This window comes from Aythya marila, assembly GCF_965140915.1.
Source record: "Aythya marila genome assembly, chromosome: 2".
NCBI lineage: Eukaryota > Metazoa > Chordata > Aves > Anseriformes > Anatidae > Aythya > Aythya marila.
The window spans coordinates 73118601-73130614 of record NC_139043.1 but is presented as its reverse complement, the minus strand read 5'-3'; the positions used below and the strand labels follow the sequence as shown (position 1 = coordinate 73130614).

Here is a 12014-nt window from a genome sequence, read left to right as displayed (position 1 = left end):
GTTCTTGATAATAAGTAGTAGTTCTTTCATTTTTTTTTGAGAATGAAACAGCTTTTTTTCACCTGAAATAGAAGCCATTGGACAGTAGCTAACCCATTTTCTTTCCGCAGTCTTACAAATGTCTCAGCAAATTAGCTTCAAAGACATCAAAACCAAAATTGTGTGAAAGATATTTGGAAGGATGGGATAAAAGGAAGCTGGTAAATTAATTATCTCTCCTTGAACTTTTCCACATAATATTCTTTACCTAATCAAACTCTGTAATTGAGCAAATAATCGAGCTGCTGACACAATTTTTTCTCTAGTTAAAGTTCACATAACACACAAATATTACATCAGAAAATCACACATTTATTTTTATCTTCACAGTATTATTTAGGAACAGCAAAGGATTAACAAGAAATTTAGAATATCACATGGGGACACTGCAGTTGTTTTTCCTGTGTTCAAAAGTGAATATGCTGTCTTAAGATCATTCATAGAGTGAGGTGTTTGCTGTACCACTGTCATATAAAGAAGCAAACAAACAAATCAATCATACTTGCCATAAGAGTTTTAGTGTGCTTAACACTCAGAGCTTCCTGCTGCAGTAAGCTATTTCCATCTATCCCATTAATGTCAGGAGGAGCTATATAGAGGAAGATGGCACGTAATATGAAATTAATTAATCAGTGTTTGTGATAATTAATAGTTCTTTCTCATCTCAAAAAAAAATCAGAAATAATTTTTAGGTTGGCATTCCTGTTCACTAAGGGCATATATTTATTTTCTTTTTGGAAGACCCTTTTACAATAGATATGTTTTCTTTTTTACTTCTGTACTGCAGGTGGAAAGAAAAAGCAGTTTGTTTCTCTCTATTTGCATATAAAAATAAAAAAAATCTACTGCAATGACAGAAGCCTAAGAAAGCACCAGAAATGAAGGTCAATAGTATCTGTAGAAAGTCTGCAGAAACAGTGTGTGGAAACAGAAACTGCATTTTTATGTTATAGTTTCAAATGTGCAATATTTTTCAGTAAAGAGTAGATTTTCGTTGCCTCAGTGAAGTTCTAAATCCTAAACTCTAGCATCTTGTGGTGTTTTCAAAGAAAATGTGCATTTAAATTTTTTTTCTATCCTTGACCTTTTCAATGTCCTAAGCAAACACTCTGGCCTATGAAAACGGGCTTAATTCTCCAGATAATGCCAGTTATGATTTTTGGCACCTGCTCTAAGACTATGCTTTGCACTGTTCATGTTTAATTAATTGCTGACTGTGTAATAATACCTCCTTGGAACAACAAGCTGAAACAAAACATTCTTATCCCAATAGTGATGTAATATAACCAGGACTTCTTTTGGTGACAGTGAATCAAGGCCTTTGTATTCATTCAAATCTAGTCAAATGGCCTTCTACATGGATCTAGGAATCTAAGTTATTACCACAATTATTTATTGATTGTGAAATGAGTTCTTGATGACAGGGACCAAGGAGATACTGAAAAGTGAAGTTATTTTATAAATTTGTCTAGAGTGCATTAAATTGTTTTCTGCACTGCTTTGTGACATATGAATGCTATGAAGTAATATAGCATTGATCCAGGAATTAATTACTTGTTCATACCCACTGAAGTGTGACTTTTAGCTACTATACAAAGAAACCCAGCAGAAATCTGGCCTAGATCTTGAGAATTACTTGGTTGAATGCAACAGTAAAGGATTCATTTAAAGTCTGACTTTCATCTCTCATAGCTTAATTGACATTTCTTTTGTATTGATGGGGCTTTTTTGGAAAAGAAAAGTTTCTAAATGTCTTGAAATTCTGTAGTCCTCCAGGACTATTTTTTATAGCTTTATGAATGCATCCCTTCTGCTTTCTCTGAGAATTAGAGTTCAGAATTGCCAATGGTATCACTACTGGATAAACAGGAGTTTGTTTGGGACTTTTTGTATCTCACAGAACAACAAAATATCCTGAGTTGGAAGGGACCCACAAGTAACAATGAGCCCAACTCCTGTCTCCACACAGGTCTACCCAAAAATTCATACCATATGACTAAGAACACAGTCCAAACGCTTCTTAAACTCTGACAGGCTTGGTGCAGTGACTACTTCCCTGGGGAGCCTGCTCCAGTGCACAACCACCCTCTCAGTGAAGAGCCTCTTCCTGATATCCAGGCTGAACCTCCCCTGTTGGAGCTTGACACCTTTCCCTCAGGTCCTATTGCTGGTCACTAAAGAGAATAGATCAACACCTGCCCTTCCACTCCCCTTCGTGAGGAAGCTGTAGGTCATGATGAGGTCTCCCCTCAGCCTCCTCTTTTCCAAGCTGAACAGGCCAAGTGACCTCAGCCACTCCTCATATGTCTTCCCCTCTAGGCCCTTCACCATCTTTGTAGCCCATCTCTGACATTCTCCAGTAGCTTCACATCCTTCTTGTACTGTAGTGCTCAGAACTGCACACAGTACTCAAGGTGAGGCCACACCAGCGCAGAGTAGAGCGGGACAATCACCTCCCTTGACCGATTAGCAATGCCGTGCTTAATGTACCCCAGGATACAGTTGGCCCTCCTGGCTGCCAGGGCACACTGCTGGCTCATATTCAACTTGCTGTCAACCACAACCCCCAGATCCCTCTCTGTGGGGCTGCTCTTGAGTCAACAACCATGGAGGTCTTTAAAAGACATTTAGATGTAGAGCTTAGTGATATGATTTAGTGGAAGACTTGTTAGTGTTAGGTCAGAGGTTAGACTAGATGATCTTGGAGGTCTCTTCCAACCTAGATGATTCTGTGATGGTTCTGTGATTCTGTGTCTCATCGCCCATCTCAAATTATTTGTTTATTACTTTTTATTATTTCTGGGTAAATTTGGTAGTTCAAGTGTGAGAACCTTAGCTTATTCATCTCTGAAGCAGAGATAATGATACTTGCCTTTTAATAAGACTTCAAGATCTAAAAATTAAAAGCCCTACAGCTAAGGGGCTATTGTCTAGTCAGAAGTAAAGGCAATATATTGTGGCAGAGACAACCACTTATCTTACACTAGTATCTAGTGGCCATTGTGCCTGTGTGCTGCTGCCAACACATGTCCTATGAGATAAATGCAGTACATCTCCACTTTGAAGCAATTGTCCTGGCCTTAGAGCAGTATTGGGGAATAAAGAGTCTTGTTTTGATTTCTGTTTAGAAATAATATTTTTCTTTGGATAGGACCCAAAAAGACCACCTCAATTTCAGACATAATTTAGAGTAGTAGTTCAATAAGCTGTTGTCATTTAGCCCTGGGACCTGCAAGCAAGTATATTTGCATAATTATAACATTCTTTTAGAAGACTTTGGTTAGCATGTTCTGCAAACAGGATGCTCATCTAGCTCTTTAAAATCTATGAAACAAATATGCTGTGTAAAGTCTACTTTCTTGAAAAAAGAAAGTAGAAAAATAAAAAAATAATTTATATGTCTATCATATCATTCACCCAAGTTAAAGACATCTGAAATAAAAGCTTACTGCTGTGATGAGAGTTCAGGTGAAAACTTCAGCATAATTGAATTATTTTTTATATACACTGATTTAGACACACAGTACATGAAAGTACAATTTCAGATTCTATGTTTCCTAAGATATATAGTGTATACAGAACATCATATACAAAACAACAGTTCTATACATAAATGCTTATTGTGTTGTCTATTTTTCTTGTCATTCACTTGAGTTCTCCTTTGGCACAGAGAGAAAATAGAAGCTAATGACCACTTGTGTCAGCTACGGTACACCCGCTGTTATTTCAGATGTGAGTGCTTATGCACCTGCATACTTCTGCCATTACTCAGCTCTTACCTCCCCACTCCCCCCAAAATAAGCAGTAGCAAAGGAGCAGACTTCAGATAAGCACATCTTGCAAAAACAGATGTTTGTATGCTGTAGTGTTGTACTGTGAAGTTAATACTCTTTCAGTTGCATTTTTCCTGGATGATTGCAATCCAATTATTTTTTTCTATCTCAGAAAACCCATTCAGCAGATGGGGGCAATTGCAATTCTCTATTTTCTTCCTCTGTTTGACAGGGGTGTGGAATAGCTTCTTCTCAATTCGTGGACACTGCTATGGATAATACAGTTATCTCCTGGGCTAATGATTCCCTCTGAGAATTCCATCAAAAGGTGTGACATTGCCCAGAGCAGTATATTTCATTAAAACATATTTTATAGCTCAGACCAGAGGAAGCAAGTCTGTGGCAAATCTGAGGATGCTTTTACCACAGAGGCTCAATGAAAATTTTAGTAGCATCAGCAAAACTCTGGTTTTGCAGTATACACCAATCAGAATAATTTTATATGCAGATTTTACTACTGCTATGTTATTGTATCATTCCTTTTAAATTACATGTTGTGTCTACATAAACATCAAAGGAAGTCAACATGATTGCTCTTCTTATTAGAAGATTAAAGTGTTTAGTATTCAGTGTTTTAGTGTTGTAACATCAATTCCTTATACACCTCTGCATTTTAATATTTTTAGTGAAGCATTAAGTAGTTTTGCATAACAGAAGTAAAGTAACATGCATACATTTTTTCAATGTATTATCCTGTCCTTTGTTAAAAGCTCATAACTTGTGTTTTTTATGAATAATTTTGTCATTCCTCTGGGTTGGGCAAGCATTGTCAGACTTCCCTCTGGTAGTGTTGTGCCAGGACCCTCTTGTTATCTGTTTAAACTGATTGGCAATGACAACAGATTTGAGAAGAGGAAGTTCCAGTGCTCTCCTTGAAAGAATATGCTGTTCACAAAAGAGAAAACAGTAATTCATTCAAAATCCATAATAGTTTGAACAGGAAAACCAGACAAACAAACAAAACTATCAAACATTTAATGGATTAAATTAACTGATTTATGAAGTACAATGTATTTTAGTGGTGCTGTCCTTGTTTTGTTGCAAATGCTGTAACTGCTTTGCAATATTCTGATTTTGATGTTTTATTTCTGGTCATCTGATGTTAGTTCCAGTACACTTCCTAGTCTCCATTACAGATTTGTATTTCACAGCATTTGTTTCTGCTCAGTAAAGACAGAAACATGCAAGTATGTAGAACTTAATTACTACAGATGCATTTCAGTGTTGCAAAACCAATTTGACTTAAGTAATATTAGCCTGTTTACATCAATATTTAAACCCTTAGGAATTGAACAGCAGTGCTGCTCATTGTACTTTACTTGCCACTTTATTCCAAATGGATGTTAAAAAAATAGAAATTAGCCTCAATATTATACTATCAATCTTGGTGTTTTGAAATGTTTTCTTTTTCTCATGTAATTATTAATTTATTCAAAGTAGGGACAGTGTTATCATATTTAAATGTTATTTTTTGCTAAATTGAATATATACCTGGCTTGTGGAATAAAGTATATTTGAGGCATATAACAATCCACAAATATATATTTTTAATGATGGTGAAAACTGCATATATTTAAACAGATGACTAAATTGGTCTTTGTTTATTCAGTTGAAGTTCTGTTATGATAAACTATCCTGTATATTTGTAAGGAAAGGGGACACATTTTGTATCCAAAAACAAAGGCAGGGGGAGATTGATCCCCCAAGCCAACTTGTCCTTTGAAAAAAGAAAAACAGGAAGGGAGTGGGGGGAAAGTTCTTGTTTGGCAGTAAATAAGAGGCAAAGGATTCTGATCAAAGTTAAATGTATGTAAGGAAACGTCAAAAAGTGAGCAGATTCTGGCCAAGAGATCTGTTCGATGGTGGCAAACAGGAACTAAGAAGATACATGCCTATTGATGATACAAAATCTTGATATTTATTTCTATGGAAATAAAGCCAATGTATTTCCATTATTCTAAAGTGTCACAGAATAGCTAAATTCATCTCCTGCCTTTTTCTTTGATTCAAAATAGAGACTGTCTCTAAGCTGTTTTCAGGCAGCTGAATTATTTTCCCTCCAATGCATCCACACTAATTGTGCAGGTACTTTGAGGTCCATCATAGCTTTTTAAGTCTTTGCTTCACTGGTAAAATGAAGCCATAAATGCTTAGACAGAATGGTAGGGGATTCTACAACAGTTCTTAACACAAAGGAATGAGGAAGGAAAAAAAAATCTGCATCCCTCTAGATACTGACTCTTTGAAAGGACTGCACTCCCTTACTAAAGAAGAGCCCTGTAAAGAAAAGATGTTATTAGCAAAATTAACTGCCAGGGTAGCCATTCCTTTTCTTATTATTCTACATAATTTTTTCCATATTTTTATAAAGCTGAGTTAGTGTAAAGGAGAATGTTAGGGAGAAGGCCAATTGTTTATTTTGCCTGCTTCCAATTAAAATTTTACAGTAAGTTTGAGAAGTACAGAACGAACATAGGATATTTAATTAAATGAACTTCCTGATTCAAAAGCAATACTCATGAAACACAGACAAGTGACATAGAGTGTGTTTGCATCCTGGTGCAAAAGAGAGAACTGGCAACTTGAGGAGAAGGAATGGCACTTATCATCTTCTCCCTCTGTCCTCCGTTCAGATACTTGTAATCCACAGCCAAGCTGCAATATGTCCCAGCTATGTAACCTTCTTCTGAGTGATGCCTGCTGCTTTGTGTGTTTTGTTGGGGTGGAGTGTACTAACACTAAGTCTAGTAGTTTGTTAAATCATACATATCTTTTGGATTTTAGCCACTGAATAATTGCTTTGTACTCTTAAGTTGTATGTACTAACCTTTCAGAGTCTCTTTGCAAAAGGCCTAAGGTGCCTGAAGTTAACTCAGAGTGGGAAGGTTACAGACTATTTGAGCAAAGAAACACAAATTTGAAAACTATTTCGGATAGCCAAGAATTGGAGAGGAAGTGATAGAAATTGGCTAAGAAGCAATAAATAAATAAATAAATAAATAAATAAATAAATAAATAAAAGAGAGAGAGAGAGAAATGAGAGCATAGGAAAAATGCAAATTGTTATGCAACAACTCAGGACTGTTCAGTTAGAAAGCTTGCAAATAGACTGTTACAAGAAGAATTTAAGTGTGGATGGTAGAGGGATAAAGGCTGGGTTATATGCAACCTGAATAGTGAGACTGGCTGATCTGGGAAATAGCATGGGTCTGGGTTTAGGAGAGGTGGTTGGAAACTGAGCAGGGAAGAGGAGACACAGGAACCTGTAACTGGTGGAGCATGCTTTCCTCTGGAGTATAAAATTAAACTCAGCATTTCCAAGTTTCCTCATTACATTCCTGTTTGCAAACATCTAGGCATCTCTGGCAAAGCGACTCAGTCTTTTTGTTAAGGTACCATATGATCAGTCAGTGGCATTAGCAGAACTCCGGTTTTGAGTTTGGAATTATGTGCATATTATTTTTGTTGTTTATTATTTGCCAGCAATAAGTTTTAAGTAAAATTCTTTGCAGTTACATCAAAATGATCTGTCTATATATTTGTAGCCATTTCTACCCTCATGAAATTAATTAGATTAGTACAACACTTCTTGATTTTTCAAATCAGATTTAAATTTAGCATGTGTTTGGCAATCTCTTCATTTTTATTTTTTATTTTTTAAACAGAACAGTACAAATTTTATGTTCATATCCAAGATTTTTTTGGTAGTCCAGTAAAATTTGGCAAAATCCATTATTAGTCCACTTAAAGTGCCACCCACAGAAGACACCAAGAATTCTAATTGTTCAATTAAAGCAAAAAGAAGGAAGCTGTTTTATCACTAAAAAATAGGCTCTTCTACTTTACTGCCCCTCCCAGCCAAGTTTCATTCTCATTCTGGTCATACTTTGTTTCTGGTTGCCACTTGTTTCCTCAGTGCAGGGCAGCTTGATGATGGCTGGGAGTTGTTAGCATACCACATCCCATGAGAAGAAGGAAAGTTTCTCCCATGCTTCTCAGTTTTTGAATTAGTTTGGGGTTATTTTTCATGGCACTCATCTTTGTGTTTCTTTCCCATTGGTCCATACTTCTATATTGTCCACTAGTTTGTTTTTATTTGTGTTCATTTGACTTCTGACAAATACTTAAGACTACATCTGAAACTTTAATTTAATATAATTAATTTAATTAAAAAAAAAAAAAAGAACAATTTTAGCTGAAAAGTTTGTTATACCTCTTCAAATGATGTCTTTGAAAAATGTAGCCTTTCTGCAGTTTGTGCAGGCATAGTAAAAGAAAGTTAAGAATTTAATTGGACTGATGGAAGAAAAATATTTAAGTCTTAGGAAAACAAGGACACCTTGCTTGCTCTTCTACTAAATCAGTCACACACTGCTGATATAGGCTAGTTAAAGATTGAGGAACCATCATAAATCATCCTGAAGACAACCTGTTATTAAATATGTCAAGAAGTGAAGCTCAATGGGTTGATAAAGGTGACATTCCAGTTATGCTCTTCAGCTAGTATTTTCAGTTTCTTCTTTTCCTAAATAGGTAAAATTTCAGAGAAATAAATACAGGAATAAAGCACCCCCAACAGGGGATGAAAATTAATTACTTTCTGACTACTTCTGGTTGTGGGCAGAGTATTTAGTGTAGATGTTGTCATTAAGAGTTTAACATAATAAACAGTAATAAGTAATGTTTTCAGAAGCCAGTACTCTGTTTAGGATAGAAATTATATTTCCACAAGGACTTCTGGAGCCAGCACAGACTGGAAGTTTTGGGATTAGAGATGATGGTCTCAGAGCAGCAGAGAGGGGCAGCTTCCCAGGGCCAGGAGCTTGGGGTGTCCCCAAGTGGGCCAGGCAGGGCCCGTCCCAGCACCCCACCAGGAGCAGGGCACCATGGGCACTTGGCATCTCTATGGGGCTAGGCTGGGCCAAGGTTGGGCTGATCCATGGGCAGGGGCCATGGTCAGGCCAGGCAGGGCTGTGGGGAGCTGGAGCCAGGCCCTACTGCGGCCTCAGTGGGGCAGGGGCTGGTGGCCCTGGGATCACCATGGAGCCTGGGCCTGGGCAGGGACAGGAGGGGCTGGCAGTGGGTCCAAGCTGTATTAGACTGTACTGGTTAACTGGACAAATTGCTGGTCTGCAAGATCCTTTCAAAGTAAGGTTTGGGTTGTGAGGTGAGATTGCTTTGGGAAGCAACTTGAAACAACTTCAGAAGGAAAAAAAAATACATTTTTTTTTCAGTAGCAGCATCTTAGTATTATATATTGACCTGTGATACTAAGTCACAGGTCAATAAATAATCTTAGTATCACAGGTCAATATATAATCATCATAGAGCTGTGTTGTAATTGTTTGGCATCTTTTTCTTGTATTTCTTTCCAATTATATTCATTATTCCTCTCAACATTATGAGTTATCATGTTTCGGTTTGAAATGTGTTTGTATTTCTTTCTAAATTATGAGACTCCTGCGATGTTGCAGCTTTCTGGCTCTGACTGTCACAGCAGGGGAAAACCACCATCAGATTTTGTGTTTAGCTATGCTATTTATTTACATTACTATGGCACATTAGTGTCTCATCCTGTGTACGTGCTCCTGCTGTAGTCATTGGCAGAGGTGGTGGCATCTCACTGAAATTAAATGCCCACATACTTTCTAGGGAATCTGTGTTAAGATGACTTCCCCAAGATCACTCAAGTTCACTGATGAACATGGTACAGGGCTGGTGATAGGTTGGCTCAAGTCTGCATTGCTTAGTGGCATCCCCCTCTCTGTCAAATGTGTCTGAAAGGGGTCTAATGAAGTCCTGAATAAAAAGAGTCCATAGGAGTTTGCTCCCTTGCTGTCTTTCATAAAACAGCGTAGACATACATGTAGCTGTAGAAGTGCAGCCTCTCAAACCATGTATTTGTACCCTAGTCAGTGAATCACATTTACTGCAACTAGAAATGCTTTTGTGGAATAAACCACCTTTTGTGGAGATGATTTCAGGTACAGAGGGAAACGAAAGAAGTGCTCCAGGTACAGGAAATGAATCTCTCATTAATCTGGTAGGCATTGTTTTAACCGGGGACTCCCAGAGGCTTTCTTCAGCACAACGCATGTTGCAAATAAGTGTTTGAGAGAAGCCTTGATATTTTTCTACCTGGGCCAATTTGTACTGAGACAGAAGTATTAAAGAAGACAGTTATATAGTCTTTACAGAAAAAAAAAACCTGAAATATAAAGCAACTGACAAATGAAAGGCCCTTTTGTTATGCAGTAGAAATACTGTGTAGAGTCCTCCTATGTGAATTTTAAATTTAGCATTAGAAATTAAAAGGCATAAATCAAAGTGTTGTATTTCAAATAATATACAAAATAACCAGGAAATAGGGGAGGAGACAATTCTTTTAAGTCTCTCTTGTTTTCAGTTGTTGCCTTACAACTGCAATGTGAAAGACCTCATTGCAAGCTTTTATTAATATCCATATAACTTTCTTCTAATTACATTCCTGCCTTCATTTTTCAAATGACATTTGTTGGGTAACATGATATTTAGCAGGAATAGTATATAATTTGGCCACACAATCAGCTGAACATCTTTTGTGTTTCTTACCTTTGTTAGACATAAAAGTCCTTGGACTCAAAATTTAGCTGCATTTTCTTCACAGATTACAAGTGAAGTACTTGTTTTTGCACAACAAGAAACACCTGATATTGTTAATTTTTCAAATCTTCCATGCATTTCATGCTACCACAGTGAATATGTGTTTCTGCTGCATGGTATTCTGCTGAATGGTACATCTTCTTTGGATATAAAAATACTCCAGATTTTTGAAGAAAGCTTGATTAAATTCTGCAACAGCTCCTTAGCCCATCAATTTCTTAGTTATTTATGTAACCATTTTCTTAATTGATTCATAAAACATTCTGATTACCTGAAAAAATAGAATAACAACGGATTTGGATTTAAATGCCAGGATATCTACTATTCCTGTTTTTAGGAATAAATCTCTTCAGAGAACATTTTGGTTTTCTAGGAATTTTGAATCCCTGGCATTTTACCATACATTATTTCTTTGTCAACAGAATACAGTAGTACTCTGAAGTTAATAAGAGATGTAACCAGAATTTTGCCCATCACTACTCAGAAGGAAACGTGTAAGGTTACTGCTGTCTTCTAAAGACAAAGCCAAAGAAACAGACCCTTCCTGTGCTTCTTTCTTGGTTTTTTTTTTTTGTTTGTTTTGTTTTGTTTTGTTTTTTGTTTTTTTTTGTTTTTTTTTAACAAATAAAAGATAAGTCAACAGTGGTGTTTTATGTTGGTTATTCAGTCAGATCTTGTAGCTCAGCTCAATATAATGTGCATCAGCAAGTTAGGCTGAGGTTTATATCAGCTGATTATCTTAATTTTATTACACTTACCCCTCAGACCCACCCTGCTGAACCCCCTATAGGACAAGATATAAACTGTGTCACCATATTTCCATAGATTTAATACAGACAGGATGAAAAATGTCATCAAAGTCGTGTATGCTTATTCCCTTTAAAAAAAAAAAAAAAGAAGTTCATTTTAAATTCAAGACAAAGACCTGATAAGAAAGATGCAAGGAAAGAATGGGAAAATAGCAGCACCTCTGTATTTTATGGTTTAAGTCGGAAAGGAAAAGGAAAAGGAAAAGGAAAAGGAAAAGGAAAAGGAAAAGGAAAAGGAAAAGGAAAAGGAAAAGGAAAAGGAAAAGGAAAAGGAAAAGGAAAAGGAAAAGGAAAAGGAAAAGGAAAAGGAAAGAAAAGAGACAGTTTAAACCTCCAGAAGTCTTATTTTTTCTCTACCCAACACTAAACGGAAAGGAATCTGAAAGCTGACACCTTGTGTTCCATTGCTTAAAAATAATAATTGACAATCTGGGCTTTAGTCCAATTCAGTACAGAAACTTAGTAATGCCAATAATTGCAGATATTTGGAGATAGTCAGGACAAGCGGATAAGAATAAGATTGAATTAAAAAGTTTCCCTTCTTACTTCCATCACTGTATAACTAGCTGCACACTATCACTTTGTTCTTATTGTGTACCTCAATAAGTGCAGTTCTCAAAGCAGTTTTAAATACAAGCACAAAGCTTCACATTCTAGCAAAAAAAAAAAAATCATCCTTCCCTCTCAGAGA

At 36.5% G+C, this 12014-nt stretch overlaps 1 protein-coding gene across 1 annotated transcript in view; it reads left to right on the top strand.

Moving 5' to 3' along the window:
- Positions 1–12014, top strand: part of CDH18 (cadherin 18) — a 293987-nt gene that overhangs the window by 114949 nt on the left and 167024 nt on the right. The window lies entirely within an intron of this gene.